This window comes from Canis lupus, chromosome 23, assembly GCF_003254725.2.
Source record: "Canis lupus dingo isolate Sandy chromosome 23, ASM325472v2, whole genome shotgun sequence".
Classification (NCBI taxonomy): Eukaryota; Metazoa; Chordata; class Mammalia; order Carnivora; family Canidae; genus Canis; species Canis lupus.
In genome coordinates, this window is record NC_064265.1 from 12,228,532 (window position 1) to 12,255,453 (window position 26,922).

General features: G+C 42.8%; 1 protein-coding gene and 1 pseudogene across 6 annotated transcripts in view; one reads left to right on the top strand and one right to left on the bottom strand.

Annotated features, from left to right (window-relative positions):
* The window catches only part of POMGNT2 (protein O-linked mannose N-acetylglucosaminyltransferase 2 (beta 1,4-)), a 139,713-nt gene that overhangs the window by 59,122 nt on the left and 53,669 nt on the right, over window positions 1-26,922 (bottom strand). For 5 of the 6 annotated variants that reach the window (XM_025461102.3, XM_049100094.1, XM_049100093.1 and 2 more), the window contains one exon: window positions 14,966-15,126. The gene's annotated coding sequence lies outside the window, so the exon portion shown is untranslated. Of the gene's footprint in view, window positions 1-14,965; window positions 15,127-15,833; window positions 15,941-26,922 lie in introns of those variants that run through there. The other variant, XM_025461105.3, reaches the window with a different exon arrangement.
* On the top strand, window positions 2,985-3,612 carry LOC112668682 (60S ribosomal protein L39-like; annotated as a pseudogene).

Genomic DNA, 26,922 nt, shown 5'->3' on the forward strand with positions numbered 1-26,922 from the left:
TACCTTAGGACCTACAGTAGTCCTACCCATAACCCAGCCTGTCCTGACATTTGCCTATTCCAGGTCTCCAGCTACCCTAGCCTGCGGATTCACACACATGCAGACTGTACTTGGTCAGCTGCCCTTGGCTGCCGGCACCCTGCAGGCCTGTGGAACTCAGGCCATTCCAGACTACCCTTAATACCTTCAGGGAGGTAGAAAGCCTACCCTGAAATGTTTACTGAGGTGTCAGTTTTAGACTGGCCACCATCAGTCCCCATTTAGACAGGCTAATAGAATCCCAGACTTACCAGTAATTAAACCTCTCAGCTGTCTCTGATTGTAACATTCCCTGGTTCATCTGCCTGGCCCAGTCCAGTCCCAGGCAACAAAGTGCAAATTCCTCCAGCTTTGCCTTCAGAAGGAATAAACCCATCTGTGTAGGTTAAGTCTTGGAATTAGGCAAATGCTATGGACTCCCATCACGCTGTTCCTGAGCCATGGCCTCTCCAAACTCGTGTTCATTCCATTTCCTGGCTACCCTAAACTGTGCTGCCAGCACATGCCCAGCTCAGAACACTTCAGTCAGCCTGAGGGAACCTAGGACCACTAGGCTGCTTAGCTGGGGGCTGGCCCTAAATAACTGTATAGGTTTAGTGTAGAGGGGACAACCCTTGAACATCACCCTGAGGTGGCAGCTGCAAGCTGGGGACAGCCATTCCCCATCTGGACTTGCTGCCTGAGGAGTTCTAGGGCTTCTCTAGCCAACTGAGTTACCAGGGGTTTCTTATTAGATGAAGCCCTGTAACTTCAAGCTCTTTGTTTAGAGGGAATTTGTTTGCTGGGTAGGTTAGTGCTTTTGAGTATGCAAAAATTTCATCCTGTGAAAATGAGTAAAGGAAATCTCATTTTAAATGGAGTCTGGAGGGATGCCTGGGTGGCTCAGATGGTTAAGCTTCTGACTCTTGGTTTCTCCTCAAGTCATGATCTCTGGGTTGTGGGATTGAGCCCTCATGGGGCTTAGTGTAGAGTCTGCTTCAGATTCTTTCTCTATCCCTCTTTGCCCCTCTCCCACCCCAAATAGATAAATAAAAAATTAAAAAACAGGGATCCCTGGGTGGCGCAGCGGTTTGGCGCCTGCCTTTGGCCCAGGGTGTGATCCTGGAGACCCGGGATCGAGTCCCATGTCGGGCTCCCGGTGCATGGAGCCTGCTTCTCTCTCTGCCTGTGTCTCTGCCTCTCTCTCTCTCTCTCTGTGTGACTATCATGAATAAATAAATAAAATCTTTAAAAAAAAAAAATTAAAAAACAACAACAAGAAAATTTTAGGGACACCTGGGTGGCTCAGCAGTTGAGCATCTGCCTTCGGCTCAGGGTATGATCCTGGAGCCCTAGGATTGAGTCCCAAGTTGGGCTCCCTGCAGGAAGCCTGCTTCTCCCTCTGCCTGTGTCTCTGCCTCTCTCTCTCTCTCTCATGAATAAACAAAATCTTTAAAAAAAAAACCCAAAACATAAAAAATATACATATTATTATGTATATCTATATAGATAAATGGATAAAATATTTTCAGCTTTATCTATAGTTTGTAAATATTATTGATTATATGTGATTCTATATAGTACAGCACAGAGTATATACAGAATATGGGCATATATTCACTGGCATACACTGAATATACGGAATACATTTCAGTTTATTAAACTTTTAGTTCAGGTATTTAAACATTTATTTATTTTAGAGAGTGAGTGAGTGCAGGGGGGTCAGGAGGGGGAAAGGGACAAGAGAACTCTCAAGTGGACTCCCTGCTGAGTGCAGAGCCACATGACCCTGAGATCATGACCTGAGCCAAAACCAAGAGTCAGATGCCCAATTAACTGAACCACCTAGGCACCCCTATTTCAGTTATTTAGATGGTTTTCTATAGAGAGGTATGTGCTAGACCATAAAATAGACTGATTTCTTATTATGGAATAACCCAACATATTTGAAAGCCCCTGCTCTTATATCCCAGTAAGTTGAACAACAAAAGGGTCTGTGTGGCGAGCTCAAAAGGCCAATACAAAAACCACCACCCGTTCTGTCCTATACACACACAGCAGCAACTCCTCAAGGCCAAGCTGTAATTACTCTGTGAGAGGCCTGTTTTTTTTCTTTGTTGCCTTGTCTTTTCAGATTTGCAGCCAGTCAGCAATCTTTGTTTAAAGGAACTTCCCCCATTTCTGATAACAACTTAGAAAGTTGGAAGCTCTGTTGACAGCTTCCTCACTATTTATAGCTCTGCCACCAGTTTAGAAGTTGTCCCATTTTTTAAATCTTTACTCTGCCTACGTAACTTAGAGAAGCCCTTTCAGCAGTAATATGAGGATCCTGTTGCCCTTGCCTGTTCTATCATTCCCTCTCTATCAGAGCACTGCCACTGTCAGATGAGACCACAGACACCAGTGAATCTTATGTCATTTTTTAAAAAAACCGGTGCTGTTGTTTTTTAACTATATAAGTTTCTATTAACCTAAGGTATTGCATAAACAATTAAGCTATTCTCTAAAAGTAAATGTGTAATTATCCTGTAACAACTACTGTACATCATTTCTAGATAAGCTAAGTTTTTGCAATTTAGAAAATAACATTTAAACTAATAAAGTTGAAATTATCAGCAAAAAAAAGTTTTAACAAGCAACCAGGGAGGCACCTGGGTAGCTTAGTTGGTTACATGTCTGCCTTCAGCTCAGCTCAAGATCTCTCTTGTTGGGCTCCTGCTCAGCGGGAAGTCTGTGTCTCCCTCCCTCTCTGCCCCTCCCCCTGCTGGTGTGCATGCACTATCTTCCTATCAAATAAATAAATAAAATCTTAAAAAGAACTACTAGAAATAATAAGGATAAAAAAATGACCATATATGAAAAATAAGGAAAATAGGATGAGGCATGGTATGAAGGACATCACTCGTGTGTGTGTGTGTGTGTGTGTGTGTGTGTGTTTGGGAGGGAGAAGAAGAAAAAAAAGTAATTTTGTCATAAAATCTATTCATTGGCTCTCTCCTTTCCGCCGCCATCCTGGTTGCGTGTGGTTGACTGTGATCGCCATGTCTTCTCACAAGACTTTCAGAATCAAGCGATTCCTGGCCAAGAAATAAAAGCAGAATCGTCCTATTCCCCAGTGGATTCGGATGAAAACTGGTAATAAAATCAGGTACAACCCCAAGAGGAGACACTGGAGAAGAACTAAGCTGGGTCTATGAGAAAGCATCGCACATCATGAAATAGCAAACATAATTGGCACGCATATTAAAGCCGCATAGAGATCACATGTTCCTATCCTGTCAATATGGAAACATCCTTCCTACCTGGCCAATAGACATGTCTTATCAAGGGAATGATTTTCTCTGTTACTATACCTCTATACCACTAGGTTGGTTCAGTAATAAATGTGAGACCTTTCAGCTGAGCTGCTGTTGTGTCCTGATTTGTGAAGTACTGAATTCCCCCTCCTGTCAGATCTCACATAACACTGTCTGATAGAACTTTCTGCAGTGATAGAAAAGGCCCTTGACAACGAAGTATTTAAAGTGTGGCTAGGGGATGCCTGTGTGGCTCTGTCTGCTAAGCGTCTGCCTTTGGCTCAGGTCTTGACGGGGAGTCAGCATGTCTCCCTCTCTCTGCTCCTCCCCCTGCCTATGTGCTTTCTCTCAAATAAAATCTTTTTAAAAAAAAATCTATTCATTGTTAGAAAAATAGGAAAAACCTAAATAGACATAGAAGACTGTAGAAGTTTTATGGAAAAAGAATCTTGAGAAAGGAATTTTATATATGGTCAAGTTGGCTAAAAATTAAATTGTTATTATAAGGGTTTTAAAATTAAGCCTTACTACCAATAAGGTACTTTTGGAAAGCTAAAAATTCTCCTTTATCTATTAAAAGGACAAAGTTTTCTAGGACTATTGGTCTGCTTTTGATAAAATATTGTGAAAGGTAATCTAATTAAAAAGCAAAAATTTTGTGTTTTATCAAAATAATTTCTTCATGTTAACCTTTATCATCAGGTCTTTGATTACTCAAGTAAACTAAGTCTTCTGGATATTAAAAAAGCAAAGTTTACCCACAATGATGTAACAACCTATTATATTTGCCTTAAATCTTTTATTGTCACATTGATCAAATAGACAAGTAAATATTGTTTTAAAATGGCCTGTGATCCTATTTGGTCAAGCTTTTGGTCAAAACCTTTTGATAGTTTTGATAAACTTACCAAAATCAAATTCTAAAATGAAGTCTTTTTGACCTGGAAGTAACTTGGAAAATATAAAAGGGGAGATGTTACACTAATTAGCATTATTTGATATGTTATAGTACATGGGCAGCATTGTTAAATAAGAATACTAAGCCTTCTTCTCTCTCTCTCTCAAATAATACATAAATCTTTTTAAAAAAATAAAATTAAAAGAAAAGGAGCACCTGGGCAGCTCAGTCCGTTGAGTGTCTAACTCTTGGTTTTGGCTCCAGTCATGATCTCATGGGTCATGGGATCTGGGCCGTGTCTGTTGGGCTCTGTGTTTAGCAGGCAGTCTGCTTGAATATTCTCTCCCTCTGCCTCTCCCTCCACTAGTGTGAGCACTCTGTCTCTCTCTCTCTCTCTCTCTAAAATAAGTAAATCAATCTTTAAAGAATACTAAGCCTTCTTTATATGGTTTTATATATGCATGTATTATAAGTGTTCTAGAGGGATGCCTGGGTGGCTCAGTGGTTGAGCATCTGCCTTGGGCTCAGGTCCTGATCCCAGAGTCCCACATTGGGATCAAGTCCCACATTGGGGTCCCCGCACGGGTCTGCTTCTCCCTCTGCCTATGTCTCCGCCTCTCTCTGTGTCTCTCTTATGAATAAATAAAATCTTTTTTAAAGTGTTTTAGAAATTATATCAAATTCCAAAATCTCTAATGTCCTCGTATATTGTTATCAGTCATAATTCTAGTTATCTTGAGATGTTTGTCACAGAAATAATCGAATTTCTTTATCAATGACACAATGAACTCCCCTCAGATCTCTAAACATCGCTATTTGCAAGTATTTTGTCAGCCACAGAGAGTTGTTTGAAGTGCTATCATCAAAGAGATTCACGAGGAAGACTTTGACAAGTACTCTAGAACACAGGTTTTGATCAACTGAAGATCACAACACTGCACTCATTAGAATTTCTGAAACTATAATGGAAAACTGACTACCTTCATATTCTGTTTCCCACAGTTAAAGGACCTCTGTTCTCCTCTTCTTGAAGCTATCTGCAACTTCAGGTAATCTGGTAAAGTGGACTTTTACAACAAAGATTGAAACATTTATCCTTTTCTCCCCACCTGATCCCTTTGGAACTCTGATACTCTTCTCTACTATTCTCATTTTTCATGACAATGTAGGTATCTGGATCGGTTCAATGAGAATCTGTTCTTGTAACAGAACTCCCATTGCACCTCATCCCTGCTTCTTTGACCCACAGTTGATAAAAGGAGATACACCTCAATATTGTAAAGGCCTAAGTGCTTCTGTTAAAATAATTGTGCTTTGGTCGCACAGTTCACAGCTGCTCCCAGGAGATGAAGCCCTTTTAAACATCCCATCTTGCAATCTGGGGACTTCATTTATCGGAAAAGACATCTCCAGAAAGACTCTCTTCCACTCCATTGGAAAGACCCATATCAGCTACTGTTAACCAACACTGGTGCCACCACACTTCAAGGACTAGACACTTGGATTCAACTTGTCCTGTGTAAAGGAAGTACCAAACCCCAACTGGACTCACACAAACTAGTGACCTGAAAGGAAAGATGTCCAGGAATTGAAACCAATGACAATTGAAGGAGACAGCGTTCCCAACATGGCCTGGCCAGGTTCTGCTGCTTCTGACTTTGTTACCCCACCACCCACTCTTGAAAACACAGTGCTCTTCTCTTCTCTACATCTCTCTGTCTGGTGCAAAAGGCAGAAACCTCTCTGAATGTTGGATCTGTTGAAACTCCAATCTGTTTATGATGTTGGAGGGCCCCTGGCCTTACCTATAACTGTTTTCTCTTTAGTTGCCCATGCCCCTGTGCTGATTTACCTGCCAGCCTTTGGAGGTTACCTATAGAGTTAGGTTGTTATGACCAGGTGTTCCCATGCTTTTTTCAATCTTTCCCCAGTCGTAACCGTACCAGCTCAGCTGAATGCCTCCACTTCTGTCAACCCTACTTCCCTCACTCCCACATCTCCTTTTCCTTACCTGAATACAATCTGGATCCCTGACCCACGGGAAAGACAAACAGGTCTGTACTCCTTTGTGAAGTTTTCAGAAAAGGCCCCTTTAGGAAGGGATAATCTCACATACAATGTCACCTCAACTCCTCTGATCCATAATTTGAAAGGGTTGGTCAAGACATTCAGCTAATGAATCTGTCAATAACCAGATCTTAGCTGGAGTCCTCTAGGGTCCACCCAGTTTCATTTATGTTTGTGGTGGACAGCATTTCCTAGGGGCACATAAATGCCCACAGCTGGCCAAACGGAGGTCAATGTTTACTGGAATATTTCACTGTCCGTCTTAACCAGCATAACAAATCAGAAGCCCCCCACTGGTCCACTCCACTGAGCCTCAATGGCTGTCTTAAATGGAGCTTCCAGGAGACACATAGGACTCTGAGTTTTCCTCCCTAGGAAGAGACTTTCTCCCATAGATTGGAGTCAATGCCAACAAATGCAAGATCCAAAATCTCTCCCCAACATTAGCAGAGCTAGCTGACTCCACAGCCAAAGCACCAGCAGTCCAACAATGGCCACTTGGCTTCTGGCTACAGTAATTTTGGGTAATTGCACAGCCCCTGATGATCTAACTGGCTGAACAAGGAGGCCTTTGTGCAGTAGTAAATACCACCTGCTGGACATGGTAAATTCCCCTGGGTATGTATACCTACCTGCACAAAATCAGACAATAAATTTTGGCTACAAAGAATTCTACCTAATGATCTATGAGCCTTGACCTATTTAGCTGGCTACCTGAAGGGTTTGGGCTCTCGGTTGAGGACTACTCTTACTTTGTGTAATCAATTTTAAACTCTGTACCTGTTGTCTGCCAAATCCCTGTGTAGCTGATATACCCAATAGGGTGATGCTGGCTCAGTCCTTCAAGATGATCTCCAACACTTATTACCTCGATAAGACACGGACTTCAGGGGCACCTGGGTGGCTCAGTCAGTTAAGTGTCTGTCTTTGGCTCAGGTCATGCTCCCAGTGTCCTGGGATCAAGCCCCGTGTCAGACTCCCTGCTCACAGGAATTCTGCTTCTCTCTCTCCCTCTGCCTCTCCCCCCGCTCATGCTCTTTCTCAAATAAATAAATAAAATCTTTATTTAAAAAAAAAAAAAAGGTACAGACTTCAGCTGGAAGATGCCTGAGAGTCTCCTTCCTTCCCTTCCTCATTACTCAAATGTGGCCTTGGTGGTTTCCAAACAATGCACTTTCCCTCCAACATGGGACATGACAACCAGGACAAAAAGCACTAAATGCATAAAACCTTACTCTTGAACAGCAATGCTTTTGAGGAAAGCTCTTGATCAAGTGGGGCAAGTGTGAAAATGGGTAATGGAACCCTCATAAAAATGGAGCCAAGAAGCCCCAAAGGGAGGACCTCTTGTAGCACTCACTGCAGCCTGCAGAGCTAACAGGAAGGACAGGGGGAGGACACTTTTCTCACAGGAATTGTGAGTTCATTCTCCAATGAACTTTTAACTGAAACAACCCTCCTTAACTTCTTGAAATCTAATAAAAGCTGACCTTCCCTTCATGTCTTCAGACTTGCCTGTGGTTTGCTATAGTTTGCTTGTCCCAAGTTGTAATTTCTCTGCAAGTCTCAAATAAATTTGTTTTGCTGGTAAAATATTTTATTTTTAAGTTTATTTTATTTTATTTTTAAGGTTGACATCCTCAGGAGCCTCTCAGACAGACCCAGCCTCTCAGGATGATAGCCATGTCCTAGGTTCCTGGATCCCAGAGCTTTGCTACATATGCGCATGCACTTCATGCCCTTTGCCTGACCTCAGGCAGCCCAAGCAGTCCAAGGGGCTGGTACCGGAGCCAGACACCAATCCCTACATAAGCTATGGTGTGGAGGGGACCCTCCACCCCGAAAATCACTCTAAGGTGGCAGCCACAGATTAGCCAATCTCAGTCCCCATTTGTCCTCGCTGTGTGAGGTCCTGGGCTGCCCCAGCAACCAGGACTCCCAGGTTCCTCTTACTGGATTATACCCCTGCTCACTCCAGCATCCACCAGCCCTGTCTTTGAAGGGAATATGCACATTTTTATAATTTAGGGCTTAAATTGAGGCAGATAATGTCACTGGTAGGAGCCCCTGCACTTGGGCCTAACTCAATTTTATCTCTTAGAAACTAGTACATTTCTGGAAGAGAAAAAGAAACAAGCTCCAACTGGCCGAGACAAATTAAAATTCAACCATCAAGGGGACGCTGGCACAGCTGAGCCATAAGGAGCTAGACAGTTACCTCAACTTCACTATAATGTTAGGATCCCTGCCCTGGGAAGAACATAAGCCTGATTGAACAAAATACGGTGCACATATAGGTATGTTTTCTAAGTGCACATTCACAAACCTATGCCCTCCTTTTACATGCAATGATGAAATAGCCTCTGAGTATTTATCCCAAACCCCAGATTAACAGAATCTGGTTCATCCCTGCCTAGAGTCGTGGTTTAGGAAACCATTCCCCATGATCTCCTTATCTGCTGCAAATAAAGTTTCCCTTGTGTGACACCTCCATCCAGTGTAGTCCAAACCTGCCACTCACCAAGAAGAAAACATATATTTCGAGTTTGGTCACAGATATCGGCAACACAGATGGGACCTTCGTCCTTCTGAGGTCCCATCCTCTGGTCACCTGATTTCCAAAAACAGAGCAGTGGGCAGCAGTAGCTCATCTCAGGCTATCCTGTTCAGGCCACCAGGGCTGGGACGGATTCCTCAGAGGACTCTTCCTTCTTAGTACCTGTGACCGCACTCCCCGCCCCCTCCGTTCAGGGTTCTGACCTCACCTCCGAATCCAGCAGCTGCACAGAAAGCTTTTGTCTCCAAAGGAAACATCTCCCTGAGGTGAGTATCACTGGGTCTGAAGCACAGCTGGTAGAGGTTAATTCGAGTTGTTTCACAAAGTCTGGGCAAGCCAGCAAAGAAATCTCGTAGGGAAGGAGAAAGCAAAAGATGGCCCGACCTGGCCACTCAGGGGCTCGGACATTCCAGCCCAGCAAAAATGGGAGCAATCTATCTGAGACGGATTAGAGGGTGAATGGTTCTGTTTGTCAGGAACACCAGACCCTAGTTCTGGCATCAAATACTTAGGGTCTGGGAGATTGCAAGGCATCTTTAGTGTGGCTGATCTGATATCTGTGTAGTGTGTTTTTGTTCATTTAACTGTGTGAATTTTTGCTCTGTCTGAATCCCCATCCTGGCTTCCTTGTTCCCTGACTGGGAATCAAGTCTGGCTTTGGTAGTGAAAGCACTGGACAACTGTAAACCTCTTTTTTTGGGCGGGGAGTAGGGGGGAGTAGAGAGGAGACCCTAAGGAAGAATACAGAATATAGGGGTGAGGACCAGTTCCATCCCAAAGGAGACCCCGTTGGGCTGTATCCTACATCACTGGAAGGCTTTTCCCCTTTACTCGAAAGCAGATAATCTTCTTTTGCTTGGCCACAACATACCTGAGAAGATAAAGAGAAGTGGCTGGAGAATGAAACTTTAAATTTTAATACTATATTGCAATTGGACTTGTTTTATAAAAGAGCAAGGAAATGAGAAGTTTTATGTTCAGTGGTTTATGACACTATATCAGAATAAGGATCAAAATGAAGGTTGAAACTAAAATCCCTAAAATGCTTCCCATATTAAAGGATCCATCTGATGAAGAGGAACTTTAAAAAAAAAAAAAAACAGTTTATTTATTTATTCATGAGAGACACAGAAAAGAGGCAGAAACACAGGCAGAGGGAGAAGCAGGGTCCCTGCAGGGAGCCAGATGCAGGACTTGATCCCAGGACCCCAAGATCATGACCTTAGCCAAAGGCAGACACTCAACCAGCCACCAGGGCATCCCAATGAAGAAGAACTTTAAGCTAGAAAAAAATCTAGATCCCTTTCTCCAACTCTATGTCAGTCACAAGACCTAAGGGACCCCCACCTTATTCCCCTGATTCTCAGACCCAACTCTTCTGGCCCCACCTGTACCAACTCCTAATCCTTTATTAATGCCCACCCCTCAACAGTCTCTGATTTCTCCTGTATCCCTTTACCCTCCCTTGCCAGATAGCACCACTAGATTAGGGACCAGTTTTAAGTCTGGGACTGGAATATTTCCATGAAGGCAAGTACCTGATGGTGACGCACATCTCATTAATGTGCAAGTCTGGTTTACAATCTCAGACTTCCACAGTTGGGAGGCACACACCAAAGGGCTGTGGGCTAACCACTGTGAATCTAACACAGGGCATCTTTTCTACACAAACCCAACTTGGGCAGACATCCAGGCTTTGTTAAGGCAGAAGTGTCTGCCATAGTAACAAAAGCCAGAGAAGAGACTGATAAGGCGTAATCACCCCAGGGACACCTGGGGGCTCAGGGGTTGAGCATCTGCCTTCAGCTCAGGGGCTCAGGGCATGGCCCCAGGGTCCTGTGATGGAGTTCACATTGGGCTCGCCCCACAGGGAGCCTGCTTCTCCCTCTGCCTGTGTCTTTGCCCCTCTTTCTGTGTCTCTCATGAATAAATAAATAAAATCTTTAAAAAAAAATTTTTTTGGGGATCCCTGGGTGGCGCAGCGGTTTAGCACCTGCCTTTGGCCCAGGGCGCGATCCTGGAGACCCGGGATCGAATCCCACGTCGGGCTCCCGGTGCATGGAGCCTGCTTCTCCCTCTGCCTGTGTCTCTGCCTCTCTCTCTCACTGTGTGCCTATCATAAATAAATTTTAAAAATTAAAAAAAAGAAAAAGAAAAAAAAGAAAATACATACAAAATTTTTTTTTAAAAAGGAGGAATCACCCCAGGTCAGGTTTCAGAAGACCAAGTGAGGAGGCAGTATCAGGAGCTGATCCTGAATGGGATCCTAACTCTTTAGAAGGGAAGAAGAATTTGGGGGCATTTCTGGAGTCTGCTTTTGAAAGTTATGCAAGAAGTAAGATCTGCAAAGTGGTCCAAACTAAGAGAGCTGCAGCAGAAAACAGATGAAGCTTTCTTAGAAAGGCTACAAGAGTGCCTGAAATGGAATACAAGGTAGGCAAGGCCCAAGGTAGGCAAGTGGTACTCAATACCTAATTCATATCTCAACATGCTCCAGATATCCATCTGAAACTTCAAAAATTTGCCATGAGTCCTGACACTAACTCCACACAGCTTATAGAGGTGACCTTCAAGGTGTTCAATAACAGGGAGGTGATGGAGCTCTCCATTCCACATGTGGTAGCCCAGGGGAAGAAATGCAGACACCATAGGTGAGTGCCCCAATGGGGACCATGGTACCAAGAAACTGCAACACCGTTAGAGTCTAACCAATGTGCATACTGCAAGCAAGAGGGGCACTGGAAATGGGATTGCCCAAATCACCCCCAAAAGAGGAAGGGGATAAATACAACCAAATCATTCCAGTTGCCACTCACTTAAGATGAGATGTGTTGGGGCCATGGGGCTCTCTGTTGTTTCAGACAATCGGATTCTCATCTCCCACGAGGAGCCCAGGGTAACCTTAGCAGTGGGAGGAAAGTAGTTCAATTTTTGCTTGATACTGGAGTCACTTTCTCTGGGTTGAACACCCGAAAGGGAAGCCTTTCTATGGAAAATGTAACATAAAAGGAGTCTCAGGAAAAGGAGATACCAAAAGATTTCTGGAGCCTTTGACCTGTGAAATAGATTACTAAAGTTACTAAAATTATTAAAATTAGAAAGTTATTAAGGCTCTCTTTTCTTTTTTTTAAGATTTTATTTATTTATGAGAGACAGAGAAAGAGGCAGAGACACAGACAGAGGGAGAAGCAGGCTTCCCACAGGGAATCAGATTCGATCCCAGGACCCCAGGATCATGACCCGAGCCAAAGGCAGATGCTTAACCACTGAGCCACCCAGGCATCCCATAAAGCTCTCTTTTCTTTAGGCACCAGAGTGCCCTGTTCCTCTTTTAGGATAAGACATTGTATCCAAAATAGGGGCCTTGATCAGTTGGGAACAGGACACTATAGAAATCCAAGTCCCTAGGAATTGGGGAACTGAACTCATGGTGCCATTACAAGATACGCCAGTACCTAGAAGAGATGTGATGTGGGGATCCCTGGGTGGCGCAGTGGTTTAGCGCCTGCCTTTCGCCAGGGGCGCGATCCTGGAGACTCGGGATTGAGTCCCATGTCGGGCTCCCGGTGCATGGAGCCTGCTTCTCCCTCTGCCTGTGTCTCTGCCTCTCTCTCTCTCTGTGTGACTATCATAAATAAATAAAAATTAAAAAAAAAAAAAAGAGATGTGATGCTACAAAATGTTGCAAGCCAAATTCATTGAGAGGACTGGGTGCATGGATGTGTGGGGTGTGCCATCAGCACCATACCCTAATTCTACCCAAGAAGGTAGAATTAAGTCAGCTAGATCACTGACCTCGGGTAAAGCAAGACCCCCTAAAACCAGAAGCTTTAAGAGGAATCCTCCCAATAACAAATAGGCTCTTGGAGCAAGGGTTCATCAGGCCATGTAGGTCTCCATGCAACATCCCAATTTTACCTGTTAAAAAAAAAGCCAGGTAGTAAGGAATACAAGACCTCGGAGCTGTTAATGACAGTGACGGTGTTCAAGATGTAATATATATCCTGTAGCACCCAATCTGTATATCTTATTAGCCAATTTGCCAGTTAATAATATATATTACACTATGCTAGATTTAAAAGATGCCTTTTTCTGTATCCCTTTAAATCTGCATCACAAGAATCATTTGCCTTTGAGTGGGAAGACCCTGGGTCCCATCATAAACAATACTTCTGGACTGGCTTCCCCCAAGGATTCAAAAGTCTCCCTTCTATCTTTGGGAAATTTTAGGACAAGATCCAAAAGAGCTAACTCTAGCAAAGAGCACTGTATTACTGTGTGTGGAGGATATCTCAACAGACCACCCTACTCAGGATATTTCTGACGAAAATATTATATTTATGTTAAATTTCCTAGCCAGAAAAGGATACAAGGTATGAAAAGAAAAGCATAGATTTCCTTTTATTAAAAAAAAAAAAAAAAAAAAAAGACTTCACTGGGAAGCCCGGGTGGCTCAGTGGTTTAGTGCCGCCTTCAGCCCAGGGCGTGATCCTGGAGACCTGAGATCAAGTCCTAAGTTGGGCTCCCTGCATGGAGCCTGATTTTCCCTCTGCCTGTGTCTCTGCCTCTCTCTCTCTGTGTGTCTCTCATGAACAAATAAATAAATAAAATCTTAAAAAAAAAAAAAAGACTTTACTTATTCATGAGAGACACAGAGAAAGAGGCAGAGACACAGGCAGAGGGAGAAGCAGGCTCCCCACAGGGAGCTCGATGTAGGCTTTGATCCCAGGACCCAGGAATCATGGCCGAGCCGAAGGCAGACGCTCAACTGACTGAGCCACCCAGGTGCCCCAAAAGGCCCAAATTTCTAAGGAAACTGTAAAATACTTGGGTTTTTTTTATTTCAAAGAGACAATCAGGCCTTCCTCAAGACAGAAAAATGGCAATACACCAGCTAGCCCCAACAAAAATCCTCAAGCAATTCCACTGGTTTTGAGGAATGGCTGGGTTTTGGTCTATCTGGATTCCTAATTTGGGGTTAATTGCAAAACCCTTGTATGATAAACTCCAGAGAGCTGAGACAGATCTGAGATAAATCATATGATCCAGTCTTCAAAACTCTTAAAGCCCTACTTATGAAAAACCCCAGCTGTAGCAATATCAGACCTTGACAAGCCATTTGATTTGTATGTGCATGAAAGACAAGGAATAGCTATGGAAGGGGGGCTGGTGGCTCAGTCAGGTGAGTGGCTGGCTGCCTTTGGCTCAGGTCATGATCCCACGTCCATCCGGCTCCCTGATCAGCAGGGAGTCTACTTCTTCCTCTCCCCGCCCCCCCCCCTTGCATGCTCTCTCTTTTGCTCACTCTCTCTTTCAGATCAATAATTAAAATCTTAAGAAACAAACAAAAACGGAATAGCTGTAGTGGTCTTAGCTCAAATGCTAGGGCCCTTAAAAAGAATGGTAGCTTATTTCTCTAAGCAAATGGACACAGTGACCAGGGCTTGGCCTCCCTGCCCGAGAGCCACAGCAGCCACATGCCTTGATGAAAGAAGCCAAAATCCTAACCATGGGTCAGCCTCTGACAGTCTCTGGTTTACTGGTAACCAAGGTACATCTGTGGCTGTCCCGACCCAGAAATTTGCAGTATCAAGCCACACTGATAGATACCCTTCAAGGGGCACCTGGGTGACTCAGCTGGTTAAGCATCTGCCTTCAGCTTAGGTTATGATCTTGGGGTCCTGGGATCAAGCCCCGCATCAGGCTCCTTGCTTATCCCTCTCCCTCTGCCCCTATCCCACCCTGCTCGTGCTCTCTCTCACTCACGCATGCTCTCTCTCTCTCTCAAATGAATAAAATCTTAAAAAAAAATTTTCAGAGGGAATAAAGGGAAATAAAGTGGCTAATGCAGCCACCATCCCCTCCGAGTTTACTCTCATGCACTCTTGTAGGGACTCAAAAGGCCACAAGCAGCCCCCAATAATCAGGATGGATGGTTAACGATAATGGCAAAGTCTGGGTACCCAAGCACACTGCTTATGGGCTTCTTAAGAATACACATGACTCAACTCATTATGACAAAGCAGCTTTACGCCCACGGCTAATAAAGGTTATAAACACTCCAGGAATAAAAGAGACTATTGAGAAAATAGCAAATCAATGGGTCCTACTGCCAGACAATGTACAAACCAAACGTCCTGTACCCCCTCCAGCCAAGGCAGCTCAGACTTGTGGAACACTCCCGGGGAAAGCCTGGCAAATAGATTTTACTGTCATGTCAGTGGTCCCTGGAGTTTCAAACACCTCTTGGTAGTTGTAGATACCTCCCCTGGATGGGTTGAAACCTTCCCCTGCAAGACAGAAAGAGGAAATAAATAGCAAGGGCCTTATTAAAAGAGATTAATTCCCCAGCTTGGGGAATTGCCCAGGTAAGCATTCCAAAATCACTTCTAAGGTGGCCAAAGTCTTGGACATTGAATGGTGGTTACACTCCACCCGGAGACCTCAGGACTCCCTGGAAAAGACCCTGGCAAAGTTATGCCAGGAAACCCAGGAAAAATGGCTAACATTATTGCTAATAGCTCTCACTGGGATAAGAGCCTCCCGAAAGGGTAAAGCAAAACGTAGCCTGTTCGAGAGGTCTTCTGGGAGGCCCTCTCCTGAGGGCCCTGCCTCCTCCTCGCTGTCAGACTCTGCAGCTTCCCGGGCCATCAAACACGTAACGGACCCACACATGGCAGCGGCGCTCAACAAGTCCCGAACCCTTTGCCTTCCTCTACCTATTGAAATTAACCTCATTCCCATGAATCTGGGAACTGGATGTCCCTCAAAACCTGGGGGAATGGTCACCGCAGGACCAACCACACCCAGTATGGACAGGGCTTCGCTGGGACTGTCAACCACACACTCTTCTCTAAAACTAGAAGGGCCAGTGTCTTAGATGCCACCACCACCACCCCACCCCCGCCCCAGTAAAAGTGGCATCCGCACCCGCAGTCGGGAGGAGATGCTACCAGCGCCGGATGACGACAAATACAACTGTGAGCCCCTCACACACCTGGAACTTCTGGTTCGGAGCAGTAGCGCTGCTGCTCTGGTTTCTCCAATCCTATTGTCCATTCTGAAGCCCCTGAGTGGAGGAAATCATTTCCTCGGCAGTTACTAGCAGTAAACACTCCAGCTCTTTGCCAGTACATAGGAAAAGGGAGAATACAGATGGTTTTCTAGTCCTCTTTGCTCTGCCCCCACCACCAACAGCATGACAGCCTAATTGTTTTTTTTAAATAATATTACTAAGGACATATAAAAACGATGGAATTTACTAACTATTGGATTTTCCCAAGCAGCTGGAGATGAGAATTGGGGCTTATACTTCCCTAAAAGGAACACCTGTTCCTCTGGATGAGGTCTTAAGGAGTAAAGTTTATAAATGAAATCCACAGAGTCCCAACCCATTAATAGGTGTCCAAATTACACCTTCAACACCATTGGGGCCACAGCAAAGGAAGCCAATAAATCTCTGCTTTGGAGCCATTCACATGGTATACCAACATGGCTCCTCAAATGGATTAATCTGTAACTTGAACTGTGAATTGGGTAACATCAACATGATCTTTAAACGGGGACCTCAGTCCCCATTTGGACTAGCTGCCTGATGGCAACCCAGCTTTCTCCAGCCATCAGGGCTTGCCGGGTGTCTCTCACTCCAGGGAACCCCAACATCTTCCTGTGCGGCCCCACCCTGCCAGGACAGTCCAGATTGTTCCACATCTGCCCAGAGCAGGGGAAGGGGGGTGTCGTGTCACGGTACCCACTGGTGTGGACTGACACTCTGCATCACACATGTGCCTTGTACTCCCAACGACCCCCGTGACCCAATCTCTCCAGACCCTTGCCTTGTTCCAGGTCCCTGGGTCCCCTGAACTTTGGGGCTGGCACACAGGCAATACGCACCCCTTCAGCCTGCCAAGGACAGGCCATCCCTTCCAGGACAGTGTAGCTCGGTGGAGCCAGAACCCCTACCTTTCCCCCCACCTAGGAGGAAGCCCACCTCCCAAAACTGGTCCTGAAGCAGCAGCCTCAGCTTGGCCCTGTGAGTTCCCATGTGGTCTCACTGCCACATAGGTTCCCAGGCTGATGGGTCATCCAGCCTCCCTGGTGTCTCCCCATGGAAGCTACCCTGGCAGCCCTCCGGGTGGAAGGCAAAGGCAGTCCACACTCCTCCAGCTTTGCTTTCATACGGGAACTCATGCAGTTTGGTTTACTGCACTTAGCTTTCTCTTGCTGGGGAGATATTTTGTTTTCTACAAATATGCGTTGTGTCTATTATATGGTTATCAAGTCTGTGCCATTTTTCTAGGAGCATTGCTTACTTTCTGTTTTTGGTGACACTCCGGTAAATTTGCAATCATCTCCAGCTTTTTCATTAATATTATTTGTAATGTGATGTGTCATCAATGATTACTATAGGTGGAAGTTCAGATATATTTACCTTTTTTTAAGGAATAAAGTAATTAAGGTACGTACCCTGTTTTTTTTTTTTTAACAATGCCATTGCACACTTAAAACCCTTCATATATTGCAAACATGACTCTTACATGTACCAGGAAACCAGATATGTCATTAGACATCTGTATTAGGATAATTGCTTTATTGTGGTTTTCTGGAATTGTACCTACAACGTCTCTGACATAATCTTCTAACAGTGCTGAAGGCTTTTCTGATACCCTATTACTCAAGATTCTTAAGGTTGCACACCCAGTTGGCTTAAGCAAAAGGAGATGTTTTGGTTCACTTGATTAAAAGGTGTAGAGATTGAGCTGACCAGATTTAGTTTCTCAGAAGATGTGGGTGTGTCTTTCTCAGAGGATGTGGGTGTGTCTTTCTCAGAGGATGTGTCTCTATGTTTTGTTTTTTCTTCCCAAAAGGCTTCATTCCCAGGCAGTCTGTTCCTTCCATTGTCTCCAGGTGAACCACGTGTACTCCATATTTCTGTTCTATCAGCAAGGTATCCCTACTGAGAGGTGCTCTTTCTCAGTAATTTCAGCAGTCTGAAATGAGGGAGCCTTGTATTTTTCTATATTTGATTATATACTGACATATACAGACATATTTGACTATGTACTGACATATTTTTTTAAAAAAAACTGTTTCAGGTGTCTGGGTAGCTCAATCAGTTGGGTGTCTGCCTTTGGCTCAGGTCATGATCCTGGGGTCCTGGAATCAATCCCCGCATGGAGCCACCTGTTCAGTGAGAAATCTGCTTTTCCCTCTCCCTCTGCCTGCTACTCTCCCTTGCTAATGCTCTCTCTCTGTCAAATAAATTAATTAATTTAATTAAAAAACAAAAAACCTGTTTCTCTCTTTACTATGCTTCTAACACCAAGTGAGTGTTTCCCCAAAATCAACCAATTTTCCAAGTCTCCAGACTCCAACTTTTAAAATTTAATTTTATTCTATCTCTTACTATCCTGTCACTAATACTATCTAACACTAATACTATTCTATAACTTGCTAAAAAATATTATATTTTAGACTCCTTTCAAATATTGGCCATAAGTAGTGGGTTCCCAGGCCATCCACCTTCTGTCCAACTTGGCTACAAAGTCAGGGGCTGGCACAATCCCCATCCTCAGGTTTGCTAATTTGCTGAAATGGATCAAAAACTCAAGGGAACATTTAGTTCCTTTACACTTAGTTCTTTTACAATAAACTAGTTTATTGTAAAAGATGTAAAATATACAGATGAACCATCAGAGAAAGACATACAAAGGATGAGATCTGGAAGGGTCCTGAGTGCAGAAACGTCTGACCTCATTTTGGGATGTGTAATCTCCTCCCATGTGGATGGATTTGGCAACCTGGAAGCTCTCTAATCCCCCATAGTTTAGGGATTTTTAGGGAGGCTTCATCACAGAGGCCTGATTGATGACCTCAACCCCTAGTCTCTCAATTCTCCAGAGAGGATAGAAAGGATGGGGCTGAAAGTTCAAACTTCTAATCATGACTTAGTGTTTCTGGTGACTAGATCCCATCCTGAAGCTATCTAGGAACCCACATTGCCTGATTAATACAAAAGTTTCCTCTATAAGGAAATGCTGGGAGATTAAAGAGCTCTGTAAAAGACATTCCAGTCACCCCCATTACTCAGGAAAATTATAAGGGTTTTAGGAGCTCTAGGAACCAAAGGCAGAGACCAAATATTTATTTTTTTATTAAGTCACCATATGTATATTTTTGTACATATATATTTGAGTCCCTCCTTCCGAATAGATACAATATTGCATACTCTACACATTTTTCCATCTCTCTTTTTGTGTGTAATCATATTTTAGATATCATTTCATAGCCCTTCTAGAAATCTTTCTCATTCCTTTTTATAGCTGCATAACACTCCATCGTGTGGATTTATCATGCCTTCTCTTATAAATATTGGGTGGTTTCTCATCTTTTGTGCTGCAATGAGTAGCTTCACGCATATGTGTGTTCACATTTTTGCCAGAGTATTCTAAGACATATTCACTGAAGTTGGATTACTGGGTCACAAAGTAAATTCTTATATACTTTTACAGGACAAATTTCCCTCCATTTGGACTTTACCAGTTTGCATTTTCACCAGCAAGATCTGAGTGCCTTGCCAAGAGAATGTGTTGTCAAACCTTTGGATTTTGTCAATATGGGGGATGAGAAATTGTATATCAGGATCATAACAAGATTGAGCCTCTTTTCATATGGTTAGGGGACACTTGCATTTCCTTTTCTTGTCAACCATCTTTTCAAACTTCTAGTGCATTTTTCTCTATGTTTCTTAATATTTCTATTAGAGCATGTGTGTATATGCTTGCTCTCAAATAAATAAATAAAATCTTTTTTTAAAAAAAAGTGTTCAGAAGTCAAAATGAAGAGGTTGTTACTGGTAAAATAGGAGACCATCTGAGCCTTAAAAAGTGCAATGGATCAAAACACATAATATAAATTAAATCCACAAGTCCATTGTGATTCTCAAAATATCATTTGGTGACTGTTGCAAGGTGTTAGTAAACAAACTCATTTGGAAACCTTGAAAATAAAGGTAAAGAATTAGCTATGTTTGTCTTTCTAGTACCTCTACCTGGGGAAGTGAGGTACACGAAAGGAAGTGTTCTTTACAGAAGTATTCCAGTTAATGCATCAAGAAGAAATAACAAAGTGAGAATATCACTAATTTGTAATGTCTAATGGAATAATGGATCTATTATTGATTATCCATAGCTGATCATAAGAGGAGCAGCCAGTCATTATGAACCTCCTAGTTGAAGAACACAATATGACTCATGAAGTAGGCTGGGCAAAAAACCAAACACAAAGCAGATTGAGCCTCCAGATGCAACTACAGGAAATAGAGCAGGCAAAGGAAAATGTCAAATACACCATGAGGAATACAATCAACAAATCTAGCCAGCACTAATAAACTTTCTCCAGTGACAGAAATATATCTGCACTAAGAGCTCAGTGGCTCAACATATCCTGAAGACCAAACTGTAAACCAAGAATGAGCTTTTTTTCTTTCTCCAAAGTTCATCCTGGGAAACTCCACGAGGTGATAGGTGTGGATTGATGCAGGGGCAGCAGAGCAGCAGGGGCAGATGTCGAAGGAGGAACAGGTGTTGGCCAAGTCTGAGCCATCTGCTTACTCACTTTGTTTATGCCTTCTAGATCCACTCTAATCTGATCTTGTAGAGACCACAACCATCTGAGGAGGGACTGATGCTTCACATGACTGACCTCATGTCTTGGCCAATCAGAGTATCCGGTTCATAGAGTTACTTGAGTTCTCATAGTCAAGCATTCAGTTTCTATTCAGGGTTTAGTGGCAAATCAGAAACTGTTTCTGGAAAGAATAGTTAGAAGCAGAAGAGGGCATGGCTTGCTCCTAAACCATACCTATCCATGTTATGATCCTCCTATTGTGGCCATTGGGGGCTTTGTCTGGTACTTTTATTTAGTAAAGAATATTCAAGTGTTATATCAAAAGTACCAACCAACAGGGGGGCTTATACCACAGCCTGGATTTGCTGCATAGTGTTTTATTGCTCTGAGAGCCCACTCAGAACTGCCTTTTTTATAGCCAGTGGTTTGGAGCATTGCACTCAGATACAGCATAATTTTGCCTTCAAAATCCAAGGAGTCTAAAACTATAAAACTCTTAAAGAAAATATAGACATAAATCTTTGGGAACTTGGATTAGACAATGACTTCTTAGAAATGATCCTTACGGCACAGCAGCCAAAGGGGGAAAAAACAGATAAATGACTTCATCAAAACTAAAAGCTTTTGTGTGTGGAAAGACACTATCAAGAAAATGAAAATGAAAAGACCACTCACAAAATGGTAGAAAATATTTGCAATCATTTGTCTGGGAATAGTCTAGTATAAAGTTGTAAAAAGTTCTAAAAAGAATAATTCAACAACAATAAAAAGAAAACTCAATTTAAAAATGGACAAGAGATCTGAACAGAAATTTCTCCAAAGATATCCAAATCCCCCATAAGCACATTAGTCATTAGAGAGAGGCAAATCTGAACCATAATGGGATACCACTTCTCACCCCTAGGATGGCTATCATAAAAAGATGGACAAGACAAATGGTGGTGAGGATGTGGAGAAACTGTAATCTACAGTTGGGGTGGAAATTAAAAGCAGTTTGACAGTTCCTCAAAGACTGAGTTGCCATATGACGTTACAGTTCCAACTCCTAAATATATATATACCAAGAGAACTGAAAACAAGTTCCGGCCAATACTTATACATAATTGCTCATAGCAGCATTCTTCATAATAGCCAAAAAATGGAAACAACATGCATATCTGTCAAGTGATGAACAGATAAACAAAATGACATTATCCAATGAATGTCATTTAAACATAAAATGGAAGAAAATATTGATACGACAACATAGATGAGCCTTGAAAACACCTAAGTAAAAGAAGCCAAACACAAAAGACCACATATTGTATAATTCTGTTCATATGAAATGTCCTGAATAGCAAATCCATTGATACAGAAAATAGATCAGTGGTTGCCAGGCACTGGCAGGGAGAGAGGGAGGGAGGAATGGGGAGGGATTGCTAGGGGGGCTTGAGAGTTTCTGGGGTGATAAAGATGTTCTGGAATTAGATAGGAGTGATCATGCACACTCTTGTGAATATAATAAAAGCCACTCAATTGCACTTCACTCTTCTTTAATCTGAAAACAGTTCTTCAGTCTTTGTCTTTCATGACATTGACACTTTTGAAAAATAGAGACCAGTTATTTTGTAAAATGTCCCTCATCGAAGTTTATCTGAAGTTTCTTCATGATTAGATTGTGCATCTTGGGAGAAAGATGTCTCCCTCACCATATCACTTCAGGAGGCATCTGATGTGTTTTCCTGATGTCGGTTTGTCCCAATATTGGTGATGCTGACTTGAATCACTTGATATAAAGTAGGTCTTGCCACAGTCAAGTTACTATTCTCCCCTTAGAATTACTATGTAATTTGCAGAGACAACTCTGATACTATGTAAATAACCTATTCCTCATCAAACTTGCCTTTACTAGCTTTAACATCCATTCATGGTTTTCTAAATCCTCAATGGTTTAAGATGACTTGTTTCCACTCAGACTAGAGCCTTTTTAAATACATTATTGTCTTACTCCGTTTGCCAATTCCTCTAAAGAAAAAAAAAGACTTTTTCAAAAAGTCCTGATCACAAGGAAAGCATCCAGGCGGAGAAAAAGTTTGACACAAAGAATTAAAAAGTAATAAGATGCTCTTTCTTTTATGTTCTCTTTTGTTTTCAAATGTGAGCTCTGTGTCTAGACATGGAAATAAACACCCGGTCGTTCAGTGTAATTATATCTATTGTTTCTGGGGTTGAATCAGGCTGGTGGGGGAGGACTGACTAATGAAGCTTAACACTATTTCTTCCTTCCCACTCTGGCACAGATTAAAAGAAGTACAGCTTTGGAAGTGTAAAATTATGTGTTTGGTGTCTTTAGTAAACCTATAATTTTATTTCCTTTTATTGTGGTCTTGGTGATGGTGAGTATAGATTTATGGTGAATTGAGCAGCTTGGGAAGCATTCTGGAAATAACATGCAACAGGAGCAAGTGATACGGCTCCTCTGATCTCTTAGTAGCTTCCTGGCTGCCTTCACTTCTGTCCTCTGAAGCCTCAGTTTCCTCATCTGAAAAATGGTAGTGTGGGTAATAACAGGACTCAACCGACTGTGTAGCTGATTAAATGAGATACTGCATGGGAAGCACTTGGTACAGGTTTGGCATCTACTAAGCACTCTGTTGTTTGTTTTTATTATCATTATTATTAAGAAGTCCTAACTTGGGGGAGGAGGGTAATTGCTGTCACAATGTTTTTGGGAGGGAGATCAAGAAGTTGCCAGGCTGAATGCTTAAGCCTAAAACCTTCACACCTCCGCCCTCTATTTTCATTCATATAGCTTCATCCCTGTGGGCTTTGGGGGCCTTTGCAGCTCCAGGTCTTGTCAATCAAAAAGCAAAGGCCTAAGGAACCATTCACCCTCCTGCCCTACCTTAGGGAGCAGGACCTTGGGAGGGACAGAAAGAGAAGGGAGTGACTAGCACCAAGAGGCTTGGGTTTAAATCTCACCTCCCTGGAACCAGAGGTGTGAGTTTCATTATTTATATCACTCTTTGATACTTCAACTTCTTCATTTAAAAAAAGAAAAGCAGGGATCCCTGGGTGGCGCAGCGGTTTAGCGCCTGCCTTTGGCCCAGGGCGCGATCCTGGAGACCCAGGATCGAATCCCACGTCGGGCTCCTGGTGCATGGAGCCTGCTTCTCCCTCTCCCTGTGTCTCTGCCTCTCTCTCTCTCTGTGACTACCATAAATAAAAAAAAATAAAAAAAGAAAAGCAATATTTATAGTAAAATTTTTAGATGTTGCCCTGTGGGGAATTTTAAAAAGACAACAGCTTCTAGCTTTGTTAAATTCTCAAAAGCTAGAAGCACACAGTTTTTCCTCCCATCCAAGGAGGAGGGCAGCCAGACTTGACTGCAGGGCACATATGAAACTGGACTCTTACCAAAGGTGGGTGCTACTAGTAGATGGAAAATAGATCTGAGTTAACCTGGACAGAGAAGGAGAAATACTAAGTGGCCTTGATAATAATGGCCAGTTTTTTTTAATAGCTCTTACTAAATGCCAGGCTCAGTTTAAATTCTTCATAGAATTAACTCCTGACTCTCTGCCAAGAGCCTAATGATGTAGGTTGTATTGTAATCTGTTTTACAGATGAGACAGCTCAAGCAGAGAGAGTCCACAGCTGGTTAGAGGTGGAGCCAATTCAAACTTGGGCAAGTTCATACTTTTCAGCAACAAGTTGACTTTTAACACCCCACGAAATACAAGGAGTGTAGAACTTAACATCACTAGTTAGATCATCATAGAGTGTACTAAAAATGAGACAGTAGGCCCCAATGGAGTCTCTTGTGCTAAGCCCATGTTACCAAACTGAGACCTACTACTCAAATTAATTAGTTTCGGCCTCTTCCAGGAGTGGAATGTGGACAATCTGGAATTACCTGGTCAGCACCAGTGAGGCAATCTGCCTGAAGGACCCTCGTGGTTCCCTAAAAAAAGGTGACCTTGACACAATCCACTTTTCTCTAATAACTTCCTTGTCCCACCCCATTCTGCCCATGAAAGACTTTTATGATGTGCAGATCCTTGGAGCTCCTATTTGCCAGATGGGATGTCACCTGATCCATGAATCACTAAATGAAGCCACTCAGTTGAATTTTCTTGTTTAACAACAGAGAGCAGGCACTTCTGTCTTGATTGATGGAAGCCTGGAACTTTCTACAGCGTCTCCGTGTCCTGGGAATTCACTGACTGCTTGTGGATTTAGTGTAAGCTAGAGCCTCTGTGCAGACATCACCCATCATTGCTCTTCTAGCGAAGGCTTGTGCACACGATGGGAGGAAAAGCCTCTGGTGCTTTCTTTGAAAATAAAAGCTTTCAAAGTCCATGGCTCTGGGTACATTCTCACAGATGAAAACAATCTCACTTCATTTGCTAAATCTGGCAACCATAGGCAGACGCTGTTCTGCTCTTCTGCCCCCTGTTCTCTCCTCTGGCCTATCTTCTCTTCTAGCAGCTGCTGCAGAAACCTGCTGTGAGCAAGTGTAGTCTGACACTGCCTTGCCTTAGCTGCCCTGTGTCCCTCTTGCTTTCTGCCCCTTCACTGAACATAAATAATCAGTTTTATCAAATTTTTTCCCTAGGGCATGTACTTCTGAGTTCCTTTGAAGACCTTCTCAATATAGATTGTCTCCCACATTTTTTCATTTTAACTTTATGTATTGATTCTCACATCCATCTAGAGCTCACCTGTGTATGTGGCATTATTGACGCAGGCCGGCCATCGGAGGACCCAGAGGGGGTCCTGCAGAACCAGTCAAGAGGGTCCTCGGCTTCACACAAATGCAAGCCAGCAGGGAGTAAGAGCAGTTTACTGAAGATACAGAGAGAGCAGATGCAGGATGGAGCATCTGGGAGACGCAGAAAGGAAATGGAGGATGAATCTCATCCTTGCTTGGGGGTCTGGAGTTTTTACTGAAGACCGTGACCTGGTGTATATGCCCTCTCTGGCATCCAGGAACTGGTCAAGCAAGGACAAGTGCTCAGGTGTCCTCAATAAGTCACTTATGCCCTAGAGTCAGGGGTCTTGGTGTTCAAGGTGTTTGGAGTCAGTGGTCTTGAAGGACATTCATGCCCACCTGGCCCTGTCACTCCTTAGATATTATCTATTGTGCTGGAGAACTCCAAAGAAATCATTAACTCCTTGACCTTTATAAGGAGGACATACACTAAGGCATGTGTAATGCAGTAATGCAGGGGTGCACATCCTAGCAAGAATAGAAGCAGGAAAAGGAGCAAAGAAAAAAATGGCTTTTTGTTTTCCCCATGAAGTCCCTTTAGTTTCCCTGTCTCTGTATTGTGGAGGAACTCAATTTTATTTCTCTCCAGAATACAAGCCAGTTTTTCTAAGACCACTCTTTCTCCATTGCTTTGTGATGCCAGAAGGTGTCCTGTTTATCAAGACTTTGCAGAGCCTACTTGAGATTATGGACAAGCCAGAAGAAAGCAGAACTGAGGGGAGAGAGAGAGAGATGCTCTGGTTTGAGCTTCAGATATTTTTAAAGCCAGAAACCTCCCCACTACTTTTGTTTTTGCATGGGTTTTTGTCATTTGCAACTGAAATGACTAATTCAACCATGATGCCCTAATTTAGCTAATCTCTAGAAGTGAATTCCATATCCTGCTAAGATTCAAATGATAATGATAATTCCAATCAACTAATTTATTCTTACTTGTATCAATTAATTGAATCTGTATTTACTTGGATTCTTTTGTTCTCTCTGAACCTCTGGCAGAAGAACATTACGCAGTTGAAAAATGTGGTTTCATTCTGAGATAACTGGAAAAAGTTTTGAGGAACTGACAGCAAAACAGTTCACCAGGAAAACAGAGAGGGAAAAAATCTTTGAGCTAGGTAAAGATTTCTTAGATACAAAACTGAAAGCTTAATCCATAACCAAAAAAATGGTAAATGAGAGTAACTCAAAATTAAAATGTTTCTCTCTTTGAAAGATACTAGTGGGAGAAAGAAAACACAAGCAATAACCGGAAGAAAATATTTGCAAAACACTTATTTGATAAAGGATTTGCATTTAGAATACATAAAGAACTCTCAAAACTCAATCATAGGAAAACCACTTACCCAATAAAAACTAAGGAAAAGATTTGAACAGACACTTCACTAATGAAGATGCACAGATGGCAAATAAGCACACTTGAAGAGATGTTGAAAATATGCTTACATCATTAGTCATTAGGGAAATTAAGACCACAATGTGATACTACTAAACATTCATTAGAAGAGCTAAAATAAAATGATTGATGATACCAAGTGCTAGTGAAGATGTGGAACCACTAGAACTCTCATACACTACTGATGTGAGTGTAAAATCATTCAGTCCTAACTGTTCAGCCTAACTTCCCCAAAAGACATTGTATTTGTTTCCTAGGGTTTCTGGGAAAAAAGTATCACAAACTGGGTGGCTTGAAAGAACAGAAGCCTAT